General features: G+C 45.3%; 1 pseudogene; it reads right to left on the bottom strand.

Annotated features, from left to right (window-relative positions):
- LOC142312450 (uncharacterized) lies at positions 1-8,547 on the bottom strand (annotated as a pseudogene).
- Positions 8,548-18,900: the final 10,353 nt, after the last annotated feature.

Genomic DNA, 18,900 nt, shown 5'->3' with positions numbered 1-18,900 from the left:
CTTTTTTCTTGATACCAAATGTGTATTTTTTTAACTGTTTTATTTTCAGGGGGGCGAAAGGAGGGTAATTTGAATTTTTACAGGTTTTTTATTTTTTTCATATTTTTTTAATACTTTTTTTAACATTTGTTATTTATTTTACTAGTCCCCTAGGGGACGTTATCACTGCACAGTCCGATTTCCTAAGCATTTCAGAAATGCTGCTTTCATGTGAGTATTGGTGATCTGTCGGCTCTCCCAGGAAGTTCACCATGGCAGTGTCAGGGGTCATCAGCTGACCCCGCTCTACCATGGAAACACATTGGCGCACCATGATCGTGTCACGGGACAGCCCATGGTGGTGGGAAACGGCACAATCCCCACCGCGGCCATTTAAGTCGTGCTGTCACTGTTTTACAGCGCGATCTAAAGGGTTAACAGGTGCGGGTGGATCTCCGATGCACCTGAGCCTGATAGCCACACATGTCTGCTGATCAGATCAGTAGACATGTGCAGAGATTTCCTCGAGCTCACCACCAGAGCCCGCAGTAACCGGAGATAAGCGACCAAAGACGTACCTGTACGCCCTTGGACGTAAAGGGGTTAAAAAACAAAAGCAATTTATATTTCATTATATATAGAAAATAAAAGTTGTAAATTTATTTACACACAACACTGCTGCATGGACAGTATATGCACGCTCAGCTCTGCTATATAAGCACATTTACATACAGTTCTGCTAAATACAATGGAGATCAAAATTATAGAACAATGTCTGATCACTTGCTTTTTTCAGAAACAATGTAATAACTTTGTCACCAAGGATGTTCCAGAGGTTTTCTATTGGGTTTAGATCAGGACACTGGGCGGCCATTTCATTGTTTCAATGTCTTGTTTCAAGGAACTGCTTTACCCATTTTGTTGTTTCACAGGAGACATTGTCCTGCATGAAAATTGCTGGCTGGTTGATTGATGAACGCAAGGAAGGAACTACGTGTTGTTGAAGAAGGTTCTGATACACACTTGCATTCACTCTGCCATCTAGCTGTATGAGAGGTCCAAATCCTGCTGCAGAAAATATTCCCCAAACCATGACACATCCTCCACCACCATTCACTGACTTCTTAACACACTTTGGGTTTAGTCTTTCCCCAGTTCATTGACGAACATAATGTTTCCCATCAGACCCAAATAAATTAAATTTGCTTTCATCGCTATCTATGGACCACTTCTTCTCTGTCCACACAACATGCTCCTCACCAAAGGCGAGTCCAGCATTTTGATTCTTTCTGCTAATGAGAGGTTTGGTCACTACAGAGTGGGCTTTTAGTCCAAATTCTCTTAAACATCGTGACACTGTATGACGAGACAGATCCTTACCCTGTTCAGGGCGGAAATGGCGAGCAAATCCAGCTGCAGTACTGAAACAATTACCGATGGAGATTCTCCACATTATCCTGTCCTCTCTTGCGAGGGCGACCAGTCTTCTTTGGGGAATTGAAAGAGTTTGTGATGCTGTAAAGATGCAATATTCTCGAAATCACAGACTTGGAACAAGCAACTTCTCTTGCTAGGGCTTTAGGGTCAACCCTTTGGACTTCATCTGGATAACCTGCTTCCGGCGTGTTTCAGTCACTTTGGAACGGCATATCATTTTTGCAAAGTCAGTGCAAACTGTAAAGTTAGGCTGCCAGTTACGTAGGGTTTGTCAGATAATTAAGGAATTTAGCACCAGGTGCCAGATTCACCAATAACTTGCAGGTATCTGAAAGTGTTCTCTAATTTTGCTCAGTGTTCTTTTACATTTATCTCATTTACATTTTTATTATGTGCTTTTGAAAAAATTCAATTTATGAAATAAGCTTAAAATCCTGCCAGTTTACTCATGTTAGGATATAATCACATAGGATGACACAATGAACGCAACATTTAGGAAATTGTGATCTTCACTGTATATAAATTTATATACAAAGACACTGTGTACACATCACCCCATTTTACAGTCCCTTACAGGGTGATTGAGCCGATGACCTGAAAAGTCCTGGAACTCGTGGGGTGGAAGGTTCCCACTCAGGATGAGCAGCCTCTGTGCAGGTGCCAACAACTTCCTCTCCTGCTCTGCACCGATCACATTGATCAGTGTGGGGCACGAGGAGAGAGCAGTTCTCTCTGTGATTGGGAAAGACACTGTCTCAGCATTCTCTATAACAGGAAGCTGCCTCCAGACTATAAGAGACACTCACTTATCAGAAAGTTGTTTTTTTTGTTAGAAGTGCGTCTTATAGTCCAAAAAATATGGTAAGTTCTAAAGTAATTTACGTTTTTCATTTTACGACTGTCTATTATGTGATTTTTGTCCAATCTGTCAATAAAATATATAATTTCTCCTGGTGTGAATTATTATTGATGTCAACAAAATATGATTTTCCTGGTATTCATTTTTCACATTCTACGCATGATAATGGCTTCTCCCTGTGTGGGATTTTTGATGTTTAAAACGTTCCATTTGTGTTTAAAATATTCTGAACATGAAAAAGGCTTCTGCCTGTGTGAGTTATTTGGTGTGTAATAAGAAGCAATTTCTGAGGAAAACATTTCCCATATTTTGAACATGAAAAATGCTTCTACTGTCTGTGACTGCTCTGGTGATAAAGAAGAGTTGATGTACGTGCAAAACATTTTCCACATTCTACACATGAAAACGTCTTTTCCCCTGTGTGAGTTCTCTGATGTCTATTAAGATTTGATTTGGAGTTAAAATATTTCCCACATTCTGAACATGAAAATGACTTCTCCCCTGTATGAGTACTATGATGTTTAACAAGACTTGATTTCTGGTTAAAACATTTTTCACATTCTGAACATGAATATGACTTCTTCCCAGTATGAATTATCTCATGGTTAACAAGACTTAATTTCTGACTAAAACTTTTCCCGCATTCTGAACATGAAAAAGGCTTCTAACATGTGTGAGTTAGCTGATGTCTAGTAAGATCTGATTTGTGGTTAAAACATCTCCCACATTCTGAACATGAAAAAGGCTTCTCCCCCGTATGAGTTCTTAGATGTGTAACAAGATTTGATTTCCGGTTAAAACATTTTCCACATTCTGAACATAAAAAAGGCTTCTCACCTGTGTGAGTTGTGTGATGTCTATTAAGACTTGATTTGGTATTAAAATATTTCCCACATTCTGAACATGAAAATGGCTTCTCCCCTGTATGAGTACTTAGATGTGTAACAAGACTTGATTTCTGGTTAAAACATTTTTCACATTCTGAACATGAATATGGCTTCTCCCCTGTGTGAGTTATCTGATGTTTTACAAGGTTTGATTTGTAATAAAAATATTTCTTACATTCGAAACAAGAAAATTTCTTCTCCTCTCTGTGAATTTTTGGATGATTAACAAATGGCGTTTCAAGAGGAAAACTATTTCCATTTTTTAATTGTGAAATTGGCTTATTTCCTTTATGATCAGTTAGTTTTCGAATGCCTTTTTTGGGACTTTTATTTATTTTAGTAGTCTGTAATGATTCAGAAGAGAGGACCCGTTTCATAGGATCAGATGAGAGATCTTTGCTGTGAAAGAAAGATGGGATATCTGGAATAATGGCATTCACTTTAGTTGAATCCTGTGTGATCTCAAGGTCATCTGATTTATAAATTGAAGATGTCAGTTGTCCCACTGGTCTCGTGGTACAGTCATCTGCTAAGAATAAAACCTGTTATTTTTTTTCATAAAATATGCTAGAAATTAATATTTTTAAACATTTCTACTTAAAATGTCCATAGAAACAGCACGTTATGTAGTAAAATAGAATTATTCACTAAGACAATGACAGTTCACAGTCTAATAGAATTCAGAAAAAAGACTGACTGGAATGCCTATATGTGTGAATTAGGTGGTAGCCTACACATAAATGACTATAATAAGGATAATAAGCTGCATACTAACCACTATCAAAATATAAACATGAAACATGGTAAAGCATTACTGCTATAAGGATACTATGAACAATGAAAAATACATTTAGCTATCTGGAAAAATGAAATACATGAAAAATGGTATTGCAAAACTGCTATGAATATTTGAAAGTAATAGAGATGTTTAGCAAATATCTTGATCAATGCAAATGAGCCCGAAACCAACAACAAAGTAATCTCTAATTTTTCGGGAACCTAACCTTAGTCCCTCTCTATGTGCTGTTAAAAATCTGCAAGTATGGGCAGACAGGCTCCTGGCTATATAGGATCATAAATAGAGTCTGGTAATAGGGCGGGGTTCTGGGTTCTCAGTCAGAAGAAACTGCATACTACTCAGAAAAGAGACTGACTGGAACACCTATATGTGTGAATTAGGTGCTAGCCTAAAATTAGTGTGCAGCTTATTATCTTTATTATGGTCATATATTTTTAGGCTAGCACCTAATTCACACATATAGGTGTTCCAGTCAGTCTTTTTTCTGAATAGCATGCAGTTTCTTCTGACTGAGAACCCAGAACCCCACCCTATTACCAGACTCTATTTATGATCCTATATAGCCAGGAGCCTATCTGCCCATACTTGCAGATTTTTACCAGCACATAGGGAGGCACTAAGGATAGGTTCCCGAAAAATTAGAGATTACCTTGTCGTTGGTTTTCGGGCTCATTTGCATTGATCACTACATTTGCTAAACATCTCTAATACTTTCAAATATTCGTAGCAGTTTTGCAATACCATTTTTCATGTATTTCATTTTTTCCAGATAGCTAAATGTATTTTTCATTGTTCATAGTATCCCTATAGCAGTAATGCTTTACCATTTTTCATGTTTATATTTTGATAGTGGTTAGTGTGCAGCTTCTTATCCTTATCACAGTCTAATAGAAGTCCTCATGGCATGAACCAGTGGTGTAGTGTTCAACAGTTTGTTCATTCTGCCTCCCAAATACTGGAATAAAACACCACTAAAAATGTTATGTAGGTGAATATGATACCAAAATAAACTTCTACCTCTCCCACAAAAATAAGCCCCCTCTCAGTTCCATCATCTGTCAATGGAAAAACAGAGTATTGCAACATGATGACGACTCCAAACACACCTCCAAGACAACCACTGCATTGCTAAACAAACTGAGGGTAAAAGGTGCTGGACTGGTCAAGCATATCTACAGATCTAAACCCTATTGAGCATCTGTGGGGCCTCCTCAAATGGAAGGTGGAGGAGCAGAAGGTCCCTAATATCCACCAGCTCTGTGATGTCATTATGGAGGATGGAAGAGGATCCAGCAGCTCCTGTGACGTTGTTGTGAACTCCATGCCCAAGAGAATTAAGGCAGTGCTAGAAACTAATGGTGACCACAGATAATTTTGCATTTTAAGCACAATTTGGCTATTTCACTTAGGGTGTACTCATATTTGTTGATTTTCTATTTTCTCTGCCTTCTGGTTCTGACCCGGCTACCTGACTATTCTTCCTGAATGTGGTATTTGATACTATGAAGAGAACAATTTTCTAAAATCTAGGCTCCTGAAAGTAATTTTAAAAGTGAATTGTTATCCAAAAACAGGAATTACACCTACTGGTAATTAAAAAGAGAAACCAAGGGGAAAATTGTGAAAATATACCCTGCTGTAACTAAACAAAAGCATAGTGCATATAAACATAGGGTACTTAGTAAACACTGTTTTTGATTAAAAAAAAAAAAAGCATAAAGCTATCTCACCAACGACAAGGTGTACCCAGTTGGGACAGTACCTACACTCTCTAATATTAAACCTTTATGCACGATGCTTTTATTTAGTTACAGTAGGGTATGTTTTCACAATTTTTCCCTTGGTTTCTCTTTGTCTTATGGCCAGTGTGAACATGAGCTCACAAGCTCCATGTATACCATTCATACTCCGGCTCACTTTTTTGTTTTTACCTACTGGTAATTGTATATCTAGGAGTCCATCATGACAGCACCCGAAGTGCGTTCTGGAGTGAAAGGCACGCACTGCACATGACCGGAAGCACAGTCGCGGCCATCATGGCAGGACGCCAACAGCCTTCATGCGAAGGAGGCGGCTGGCGCCAGGAGCATTGTCTCAGTCTACTGGGGCAGGGTTACGGACTTCCCTGGTAGAGGTGTAGGCCTCGGACCATTTGACAGGAGGAAGGAGAGAGGTGAACCCCCCGATCCTCCAGAGTCCGTCTCCACGTAGGTGCCTCACGCTGCTGCACTACCTCCTGCGTCTCTCCTGTTATAGAGACAGGAAAAATACTGGGAGGGTGAGGGTGGTAGGGGCTTTTAACCTCTCGTGTGTTTTCTGTCTGTATAGAGGATATGAGGAGAATCCTCCTATGATGCTGTCATGAGGAACATCCTGGAAAGATTTAATTGAACATATAAACACTTGATTCTAAACTTTGAAGCCTTCTAGCATTTAAAAAAAAATAAAAGGATGTTGGAAAAATTAAATGGAGTAATTGAAAAATGCTGCCGCCGTAAAGAAGAAATAAGGTAAATGTTATTTATCATCTATCTTGTGTGGTTTCTGTTTTAAGAAAATAAAACTTTAAAGTTTGAAAATTACAACCTAAAATTCCCAGAAACATAAAGTACAATGTGTCTCAGAAAAAATATCTCAGAATCATTGGATCAGAAGAAGCCTCCAAAGTTATTACCTCGTTAGGAACAGAAAAACTGGGTGCGGTAAGTGGTGAAATCAGAGTATTTTGGGTGCTAACTACTGTAGTGAATAAGTGTGAGTATAGACAACAACAAATCTACTGAAATGATCAAACTCATCAGTCTTCATCAGTAAAATAATTAGTAACGAGCGGTGACACATCTCTGGGTGATTAGAGGATGCAGCTCGGTGGCTCTTATCTGTATATTAGAGCCATCAGCCACGCACAGCTGAGGGATAGATCACGGCAGACGGGGAATGGTCTTTTTTTTGCAGTTTATTGCAATTCTGTTGAAGTTAGTCAGTTTTAAAGAAAATTGAAAAGTCAAAATAAAGGGAAACTATTGTAGAGAAATTCACCCTTGGATCTCACTGGACATTTAATGTTGGCCATCATAAAAGCAAAGTTTGATCAAAAAGACTGGACCTGGTGTTGTAGGGACCAAATTATCACATTCAGCGCACAAAATACAGAGAAGGAAGATTAATCTTATACAATGCCAGGATTCTAGGAAGGAAACAGCATCATCACCCTCCGATATCTCCTACAGCCCATCATAATATCATTCTATAAGTGATTTTCTAACTTGTCCGCACATTCTACGTACACTGTCGTTTAGGTTTTTAGTTTACAGATCTGGGCGAATCATCTAACTCCAACAGAAGGACCTCCAATGCCCAAAGTAATGGGGACAGATTCAATGCATTGGTTTAGAGGTGGAATGGGGACCACTTGATTGTGATATGGCCGAACTACACCACCAATAAATCAGCCACAGCCGGGGACTGAGAAGAATCTGTGACTTCTCTGCATTTAGTGGTCACTACTCACCTGGGCGGTTATCTGTAGGAATCTCCTCTTTACTCCGCTCATCACCCCTCACATATGTCTCTGTAGTATTAATATGGGGCAGATCTTCACCCTGAAACAAATATTGTAAAAGTCACAGACAGATGGAGAAGTCCCATCTATGATCAGCTCTAATCCTGCCATCTCCACCGCTCTCATTACACAAGTATAACACATATAATACTGGAGGATAAAACAAGACTGAGCACAAGACCTTCACAGCCGTCTACACATCATAGGGAGATTTCATGGCCCCTTTTCTCCATCTACCTGATGATCCTGAGGAACATCGGGATCTTCTTGGTTACAGTCCTGTGGGAGAAGAGGACGGGGACATCTCTCTGGTGTTGTCCTCTTACTGGATAGAACTGGAGGAGACACATACAGGGACTGAATTCATTCCTTACATACAGATAATTATAGGCCGTGTGTATTTAGTCCTGTCTATTACCTGGTGATGTGAGGGGCTGGGGAGCTTCCATCATGACGTCCTTGTACAGATCTTTGTGTCCTTCTAAATACTCCCACTCCTCCATAGAGAAATAGACGGTGACGTCCTGACACCTTATAGGAACCTGACACATACAATGATACCGTCACCCCCGATCCCTTAATAGCGTTACTGTATAATGTCCCAGCATTCCCAGCAGTGTCACCTCTCCAGTCAGCAGCTCAATCATCTTGTAGGGGAGTTCTAGGATCTTCTGGTCATTGATGTCCTCATGTATCGGGGGTGAGGTGGAGGCCCCGTGATTGGGCTCAGGGGTCTTCTCCATCCCTCAGACATGGGGGCCTGACAGCGCTCACTAGAGGTCTTCACTAATATGTAATCCTGGTTATGGAGAGACACAGTAATAAATCTCACTCCAGACATTTCCAGAGTCCTCACCTCTCCAGTTCTGTCCATCTGTTATTCCCATAGATAAGAATGATGTAATGTGACGTCATCAGAATCTCTCACCTCTCCAGTAAGCCGGAAGAGGATCTCTAGGGTGAGGTTTAATATCCTCTCCGCCATCTTGTCCCTGTCCATATCCATCCTTCACGGGGAAATCAGGAGAATTCTCTTATATAGAAGATCTCCACTGAGAGGATCCGATATTGTAGGGTCCTGAATGGGGAGAAGATGACGATGTAACATCATGAAGAATCTGCTGTAATAACACAATTACTGGAGATAATAAGCGGAAACATATAATGAGAGCATTCTGGGGGAACATTATACTGTGGGGGGCAGAAAGGGGCCGAGGACCGAGGGCAGAAAGGGGCGAGGACCGAGGGCGGAAAGGGGCCGAGGAACGAGGGCGGAAGAGGCCGAGGAACGAGGGCGGAAAGGGGCCGAGATACGAGGGCGGAAAGGGGCCGAGGAACGAGGGCGGAAAGGGGCCGAGGAACGAGGGCGGAAAGGGGCCGAGGACTGAGGGCAGAAAGGGGTCGAGGACCGAGGGCAGAAAGGGGCCGAGGACCGAGGGCAGAAAGGAGCCGAGGACCGAGGGCAGAAAGTGGCCGAGGACCGAGGGCGGAAAGGGGCTGAGGACCGAGGGCAGAAAGGGTCCAAGGACCGAGGGCGGAAAGGGGCCGAGGACTGAGGGAGGATAGGGGCCGAGGACCTAGGGCGGAAAGGGGCCGAGGACGGAAAGGGGCCGAGGAACGAGGGCGGAAGGGGCCGAGGAACGAGGGCGGAAAGGGTCCGAGGAACGAGGGCAGAAAGGGGCCGAGGAACGAGGGCAGAAAGGGGCCGAGGACCAAGGGCGGAAAGGGGCCGAGGACCAAGGGCGGATAGGGGCCGAGGACCTAGGGCGGATAGGGGCCGAGAACCGAGGGTGGAAAGGGGCCGAAGACCGAGGGCAGAAAGGGGCCAAGGACCGAGGGTGGAAAGGGACCGAGGGTGGAAAGGGGCCGAGGAACGAGGGCGGAAAGGGGCCGAGGAACGAGGGCGGAATGGGGTCGAGGACCGAGGGCGGAAAGGGGCCGAGGACCGAGGGCGGAAAGGGGCTGAGGACCGAGGGCGGAAAGGGGCCGAGGACTGAGGGCAGAAAGGGGCCATGGACCGAGGGCAGAAAGGGGCAGAGGAATGAGGGCAGAAAGGGTCCGAGGACCGAGGGCAGAAAGTGGCCGCGGATTGAGTGCAGAAAGGGGCCGGGGACTGAGGGCAGACGGGTTTCCTCACTTCCGGCCTCTCATAGTTGCGGCGTTTGTATCTATCAGAGGAAAAGGAACAAAAACCTCACGATTCATAGAAATCAGTGAAAGAAAAACTCCAAGAAAGTCTCAGAGCTGAAGGGGTTAATGCCGCCTGCCCCAGTAATGGGGAATCTCCACACACCTCCACCTGCAGAGCCGCACACTAGATATATAATACCCTGCACCTACCTCCACCTGCAGAGCCGCACACTAGATATATAATACCCTGCACCTACCTCCACCTGCAGAGCCGCACACTAGATATATAATACCCTGCACCTACCTCCACCTGCAGAGCCCCACACTAGATATATAATACCCTGCACCTACCTCCACCTGCAGAGCCGCACACTAGATATATAATACCCTGCACCTACCTCCACCTGCAGAGCCGCACACTAGATATATAATACCCTGCACTTACCTCCACCTGCAGAGCCGCACACTAGATATATAATACCCTGCACCTACCTCCACCTGCAGAGCCGCACACTAGATATATAATACCCTGCACCTACCTCCACCTGCAGAGCCGCACACTAGATATATAATACCCTGCACCTACCTCCACCTGCAGAGCCGCACACTAGATATATAATACCCTGCACCTACCTCCACCTGCAGAGCCGCACACTAGATATATAATACCCTGCACCTACCTCCACCTGCAGAGCCGCACACTAGATATATAATACCCTGCACCTACCTCCACCTGCAGAGCCGCACACTAGATATATAATACCCTGCACCTACCTCCACCTGCAGAGCCGCACACTAGATATATAATACCCTGCACCTACCTCCACCTGCAGAGCCGCACACTAGATATATAATACCCTGCACCTACCTCCACCTGCAGAGCCGCACACTAGATATATAATACCCTGCACCTACCTCCACCTGCAGAGCCGCACACTAGATATATAATACCCTGCACCTACCTCCTCCTGCAGAGCCGCACACTAGATATATAATACCCTGCACCTACCTCCACCTGCAGAGCCGCACACTAGATATATAATACCCTGCACCTACCTCCACCTGCAGAGCCGCACACTAGATATATAATACCCTACACCTACCTCCACCTGCAGAGCCGCACACTAGATATATAATACCCTGCACCTACCTCCACCTGCAGAGCCGCACACTAGATATATAATACCCTGCACCTACCTCCACCTGCAGAGCCGCACACTAGATATATAATACCCTGCACCTACCTCCACCTGCAGAGCCGCACACTAGATATATAATACCCTGCACCTACCTCCACCTCCAGAGCCGCACACTAGATATATAATACCCTGCACCTACCTCCACCTGCAGAGCCGCACACTAGATATATAATACCCTGCACCTACCTCCACCTGCAGAGCCGCACACTAGATATATAATACCCTGCACCTACCTCCACCTGCAGAGCCGCACACTAGATATATAATACCCTGCACCTACCTCCACCTGCAGAGCCGCACACTAGATATATAATACCCTGCACCTACCTCCACCTCCAGAGCCGCACACTAGATATATAATACCCTGCACCTACCTCCACCTGCAGAGCCGCACACTAGATATATAATACCCTGCACCTACCTCCACCTGCAGAGCCGCACACTAGATATATAATACCCTGCACCTACCTCCACCTCCAGAGCCGCACACTAGATATATAATACCCTGCACCTACCTCCACCTGCAGAGCCGCACACTAGATATATAATACCCTGCACCTACCTCCTCCTGCAGAGCCGCACACTAGATATATAATACCCTGCACCTACCTCCACCTGCAGAGCCGCACACTAGATATATAATACCCTGCACCTACCTCCACCTGCAGAGCCGCACACTAGATATATAATAACCTGCACCTACCTCCACCTGCAGAGCCGCACACTAGATATATAATACCCTGCACCTACCTCCACCTGCAGAGCCGCACACTAGATATATAATACCCTGCACCTACCTCCACCTGCAGAGCCGCACACTAGATATATAATACCCTGCACCTACCTCCACCTGCAGAGCCGCACACTAGATATATAATACCCTGCACCTACCTCCTCCTGCAGAGCCGCACACTAGATATATAATACCCTGCACCTACCTCCACCTGCAGAGCCGCACACTAGATATATAATACCCTGCACCTACCTCCACCTGCAGAGCCGCACACTAGATATATAATAACCTGCACCTACCTCCACCTGCAGAGCCGCACACTAGATATATAATACCCTGCACCTACCTCCACCTGCAGAGCCGCACACTAGATATATAATACCCTGCACCTACCTCCACCTGCAGAGCCGCACACTAGATATATAATACCCTGCACCTACCTCCACCTGCAGAGCCGCACACTAGATATATAATAACCTGCACCTACCTCCTCCTGCAGAGCCGCACACTAGATATATAATACCCTGCACCTACCTCCACCTGCAGAGCCGCACACTAGATATATAATACCCTGCACCTACCTCCACCTGCAGAGCCGCACACTAGATATATAATACCCTGCACCTACCTCCACCTGCAGAGCCGCACACTAGATATATAATACCCTGCACCTACCTCCACCTGCAGAGCCGCACACTAGATATATAATACCCTGCACCTACCTCCACCTGCAGAGCCGCACACTAGATATATAATACCCTGCACCTACCTCCACCTGCAGAGCCGCACACTAGATATATAATACCCTGCACCTACCTCCACCTGCAGAGCCGCACACTAGATATATAATACCCTGCACCTACCTCCACCTGCAGAGCCGCACACTAGATATATAATACCCTGCACCTACCTCCTCCTGCAGAGCCGCACACTAGATATATAATACCCTGCACCTACCTCCTCCTGCAGAGCCGCACACTAGATATATAATACCCTGCACCTACCTCCACCTGCAGAGCCGCACACTAGATATATAATACCCTGCACCTACCTCCACCTGCAGAGCCGCACACTAGATATATAATACCCTGCACCTACCTCCACCTGCAGAGCCGCACACTAGATATATAATAACCTGCACCTACCTCCACCTGCAGAGCCGCACACTAGATATATAATACCCTGCACCTACCTCCACCTGCAGAGCCGCACACTAGATATATAATACCCTGCACCTACCTCCACCTGCAGAGCCGCACACTAGATATATAATACCCTGCACCTACCTCCTCCTGCAGAGCCGCACACTAGATATATAATACCCTGCACCTACCTCCTCCTGCAGAGCCGCACACTAGATATATAATACCCTGCACCTACCTCCACCTGCAGAGCCGCACACTAGATATATAATACCCTGCACCTACCTCCACCTGCAGAGCCGCACACTAGATATATAATACCCTGCACCTACCTCCACCTGCAGAGCCGCACACTAGATATATAATACCCTGCACCTACCTCCACCTGCAGAGCCGCACACTAGATATATAATACCCTGCACCTACCTCCACCTGCAGAGCCGCACACTAGATATATAATACCCTGCACCTACCTCCACCTGCAGAGCCGCACACTAGATATATAATACCCTGCACACACCTCCTCCTGCAGAGCCGCACACTAGATATATAATACCCTGCACCTACCTCCACCTGCAGAGCCGCACACTAGATATATAATACCCTGCACTTACCTCCACCTGCAGAGCCGCACACTAGATATATAATACCCTGCACCTACCTCCACCTGCAGAGCCGCACACTAGATATATAATAACCTGCACCTACCTCCACCTGCAGAGCCGCACACTAGATATATAATACCCTGCACCTACCTCCACCTGCAGAGCCGCACACTAGATATATAATACCCTGCACCTACCTCCACCTGCAGAGCCGCACACTAGATATATAATACCCTGCACCTACCTCCTCCTGCAGAGCCGCACACTAGATATATAATACCCTGCACCTACCTCCACCTGCAGAGCCGCACACTAGATATATAATACCCTGCACCTACCTCCACCTGCAGAGCCGCACACTAGATATATAATACCCTGCACCTACCTCCACCTGCAGAGCCGCACACAGATATATAATACCCTGCACCTACCTCCACCTGCAGAGCCGCACACTAGATATATAATACCCTGCACCTACCTCCACCTGCAGAGCCGCACACTAGATATATAATACCCTGCACCTACCTCCACCTGCAGAGCCGCACACTAGATATATAATAACCTGCACCTACCTCCACCTGCAGAGCCGCACACTAGATATATAATACCCTGCACCTACCTCCACCTGCAGAGCCGCACACAGATATATAATACCCTGCACCTACCTCCACCTGCAGAGCCGTACACTAGATATATAATACCCTGCACCTACCTCCACCTGCAGAGCCGCACACTAGATATATAATACCCTGCACCTACCTCCACCTGCAGAGCCGCACACTAGATATATAATACCCTGCACCTACCTCCACCTGCAGAGCCGCACACTAGATATATAATACCCTGCACCTACCTCCACCTGCAGAGCCGCACACTAGATATATAATACCCTGCACCTACCTCCACCTGCAGAGCCGCACACTAGATATATAATACCCTGCACCTACCTCCACCTGCAGAGCCGCACACTAGATATATAATACCCTGCGCCTACCTCCACCTGCAGAGCCGCACACTAGATATATAATACCCTGCGCCTACCTCCACCTGCAGAGCCGCACACTAGATATATAATACCCTGCGCCTACCTCCACCTGCAGAGCCGCACACTAGATATATAATACCCTGCGCCTACCTCCACCTGCAGAGCCGCACACTAGATATATAACACCCTGCGCCTACCTCCACCTGCAGAGCCGCACACTAGATATATAATACCCTGCACCTACCTCCACCTGCAGAGCCGCACACTAGATATATAATACCCTGCACCTACCTCCACCTGCAGAGCCGCACACTAGATATATAATACCCTGCACCTACCTCCACCTGCAGAGCCACACACTAGATATATAATACCCTGCACCTACCTCCACCTGCAGAGCCGCACACTAGATATATAATACCCTGCACCTACCTCCTCCTGCAGAGCCGCACACTAGATATATAATACCCTGCACCTACCTCCACCTGCAGAGCCGCACACTAGATATATAATACCCTGCACCTACCTCCACCTGCAGAGCCGCACACTAGATATATAATACCCTGCACCTACCTCCACCTGCAGAGCCGCACACTAGATATATAATACCCTGCACCTACCTCCACCTGCAGAGCCGCACACTAGATATATAATAACCTGCACCTACCTCCACCTGCAGAGCCGCACACTAGATATATAATACCCTGCACCTACCTCCACCTGCAGAGCCGCACACTAGATATATAATACCCTGCACCTACCTCCTCCTGCAGAGCCGCACACTAGATATATGGCTGCTCTGTGCTTCCAGGACCTGTGATGATGTCACATGGAGGGGAGGAGTCAGGGGTCACATGATCAGCTCCTCAGTGTAGCCCTATATTGGCGTGCACACACTGGATGAGGCGCGGTGTCAGTGGATGGTTATAGTTAACCCCTGTTGCGTATGTATGTGACCCCTGTTGCGTATGTATGTGACCCCTGTTGCGTATGTATGTGACCCTTGTTGCGTATGTATGTGACCCCTTCACACTCTTATTTCAATCTTTGCTAAATTGAATTCTTTATTGATAAGTTCAGGTGAGGAGAAGATTTGTTGAGCGACTTTAAAATAAAGACGTTTGGACCTGATCGGTCTCGATCACAAGTCGCTGAAAATGTGTGTATGACGTATATGGAGCAGAGCCGCATGTGTACGATGTCTACGTAGCGGAGCTGTGTATGTAGTGGAGCTGTGGGTGCATGATGTCTATGTAGCAGAGCCGTTTGTGCATGATGTGTATGTAGTGGATACCCCCTTTTACCACTTTATTAATCCCCAAAACACCTGTGCAGGTCTAACATAATCCACACGAGGTCCCACGACGATTCAAGCTCTGCTACATGTAAAGTCACAGCGTGCGATCATGCCACATGACTATCCGCTATGAGGTTCATGCAGAGACTGATCAGCGATCAGTGGTGTCGTCAATTAGGTTAGCTGCGGCCACAGCTGGAGGTTCACACGGTCCACCACTTGTGACCGCAGGTAACTTGACCTCAGGTGGCTTCAGTGACCTCACCTGAGTTCATTCACCGCTCATCACGCGACTCACTCAGTCTGTGCCTGACTATCACAGTGTACATAGGAAATACTGTGGATAGAAGCGCAGAATAGGGTCTTACCAGGTAAGGTAACAGATAAGCCAAGGTAATTTAAACTCAGAACTGCTGCTTTTGAATCCAGTAATTCCCATGATTTCACGCCAAATTTCATTACCACATACAGAAATGACAGTGTTTTTATTAGAAATGTTTTGGAAAAACATTGGAACATGTTATTAAATGATCCTATTTTAAAAGATGTTATGCCTCCTCATCCAGGTATCACTTTAAAAAGGGCCCCTACCCTGAGAAATATTATAGCCCCCAGCAGGTTGAGAAGTTCCATGGGTATGACGTCCCCACGGAGTCTTGGGGATTACTCGTCACTGGACCAGTGTTGGTTTGGGATGTCACAGCGGCCGGGCCTGGTTCCGTGACCCAGCGGTGTCAATAATAGTGGGGATGGGGTGTGGAGTTTGCATTTGTGATGCCATCTGTGGCGTGCGGCCAAGTATTAGTCGCTGCTGCGGGAGGTCTTCTCTGGGGCGGATGATCACGTAGCTTGGATGGTACAGCTCTCCACAGGCAGAGCTCAGGCCCCAGGGAGGATGTGGGGAGTAGTAATTGCCAATGGCGCAGGGGTGCGATGATGGGAGTGTCGGCAGTGATGGGATGACACAGAGGTTGCAGTCAAACTTCTTTACTCACTAAGATTACACCGCCTTTGGAGTGCTGTGCTCTGCTGGTATGGGCTCCAGCCGATCCAGGATAGTTTTGAGGTCAAGGCCAGTGTTTCCTTCTGTGTGTCCTTTCTAGTGGTCTTCCCTGCATCCCAGCTTCTGAGCCGTGGAACGGGTCATGGGTGGTTGCTGCACTCCTCGTGAACCCTGGGATTACCCTTCTTCCTAAGAACGCGGGTCGAGTCTCCAGCTCTGGACCACGGGCCCCTTTCTATTCTGTCTTTTTTTCCTGACATCTCTTCCTGATGCGTTCTTGACCCCCTTCCTGGGTGCCAACCTGGCACTAACTGAATTCTGTGTGAGATAGCTCCTAACTTCCCCTGAAGGTGCCCCATCTCCTGGGTTGCTGAACTAGTGGACAGGAGGTTCCATACCTCATGATGGCCACCCCCGGCACCTACTCTGGCCCAGTCCCAGTGAAAGAGCTCCCGTGTTATGTGTTGGATGTGTTATGGTGGTTTACCGGTGATGACGTCCTCCGTATCCAAGATGAATGAGGTGCAGTACCCTGTGGCGCCTGAAGCTGCAGGGGCAACACAAGTACAGTGAACTCTGTGTTGCAAGCAGGCTTATATAGATGCTTTGCAAAAAAACTGTTTATTCTGTAAGTCAATCCAACATCCAAAATTAGAGGAAATCCTTTTGCTCTTCCTCTGGTTCGGAAGATTTTCTGATAAAGGGCCGTCTCAGATGTCAGTCTGATTTTATTGTATACCTGATAGAATGTGACTGTAATAAACAGTATGTGGGCAGGACCTCTCGAACACTCCATGCAAGTGTAATAAACAGTATGTGGGCAGGACCTCTCAGACACTCCACAACAGACTTCATTCCCACAGGCGGAATATTAAAACTCTTTTTTACTACATGGACTCTCTAGGCATTGTACGGTAGTTCATAATAAAAATATGGCTTTAAGGGTGACCCCATCGAACAAATTCCTCCTAATACCCCTAATAGAGTGGAGGTATTAAATAAAAAGGAAACATTCTGGATATACAAATTAAACACTTTGAAGCCTATAGGTTTAAATGAGGTGACAGATCTGTGTTATTAATATAATTTTATCAATATAGTTTTATTCAATTTAATAGATTTTTTGATTTTATATTATTTATTTATATTAATTTTATATTATCTTAATTCAGGTCCCGACTTTTAAATATGTTTCATTTTAATAATGTTTATATTTATACATTTACATAACTATAAATTGTATATGATTGATGCTAATGATGCTAATGATTCATGTTTCTAATTGAGGGATGGGGTGCGTGATTCGGGAACCCCTTATTCTGTGTGTGGTTATTCCGGCACTGTCCTTCGCACTGTAGTCATGCGGGAGGGCTTCTCGTCTGAAGCTTGTGAACTTTCTGTAATCTGCGCAGACGCAGCGAGGTAATTCCCACGGTCTGAACTCTTTTCACCCCCACGCATGCGCGGTGTGGTTCTCTCCCACGGACCTGAACTCCTGTTACTCCTCACGCATGCGCACTCCTGCTTTGCTCTGGCACTCGCTTTTTGAACCTTCACAGCTAGAATCACTATACTAAGGAATACAAATATATGGTGCACATCAACACTCCCCACCAATAACTAATATTATTTAATTCTATTAAAATTCATTATTTCAACATTACTTTTTGTTTTTAAAACTGAAGAAATGTTCATTAATTACATTCCTCCATGGATTTTTCTTCATTGCTTCCTGAGCGGCTTCATTAGCACAACATGAAAACCCGCAGGCGGACCGCCACCTCCATGGCTTCTAACTGGGTCTGTTTAGGGCCCTTATACAAAAAAAATAAATACATTTAATTTTCACCCATATTGCTTTTTTTGCTTATATGAACTCCTTCTAGTACATTAACCTCATATGTACGACTGCCGCACGCGGTCTCTGCACACACACTGTATATTATGTCTGCACTACTATATGAAACCTCTCATCACTTCTTACCCATAAGGACTTTCCTGCTCGTGGTCTCTGAACATTCGCACTGCATATCAATTTTTATATATACTATACACACGCAATTTTTTATTTTTCTTCCGTTTTCTTCTTTTCACCTTTGATAAATAATACACGATTGTGAGATTCAAAGTTTTTCATTATTTTTTTTTCTACCTCTGTAATATCATCATCAATTTATTTTTTCACCCCTCTCTTTTTTAACACAATAAATACCATAACCTTTCTTCTCTTCCCATTGTTTATCCTGATCCCCTATATAGGGCTGTGGATAGCGCCTCCAGCCA

The sequence above is a fragment of the Anomaloglossus baeobatrachus genome, chromosome 5 (assembly GCF_048569485.1).
Source record: "Anomaloglossus baeobatrachus isolate aAnoBae1 chromosome 5, aAnoBae1.hap1, whole genome shotgun sequence".
Classification (NCBI taxonomy): Eukaryota; Metazoa; Chordata; class Amphibia; order Anura; family Aromobatidae; genus Anomaloglossus; species Anomaloglossus baeobatrachus.
This window is presented reverse-complemented; position numbering and strand designations above follow the sequence as displayed.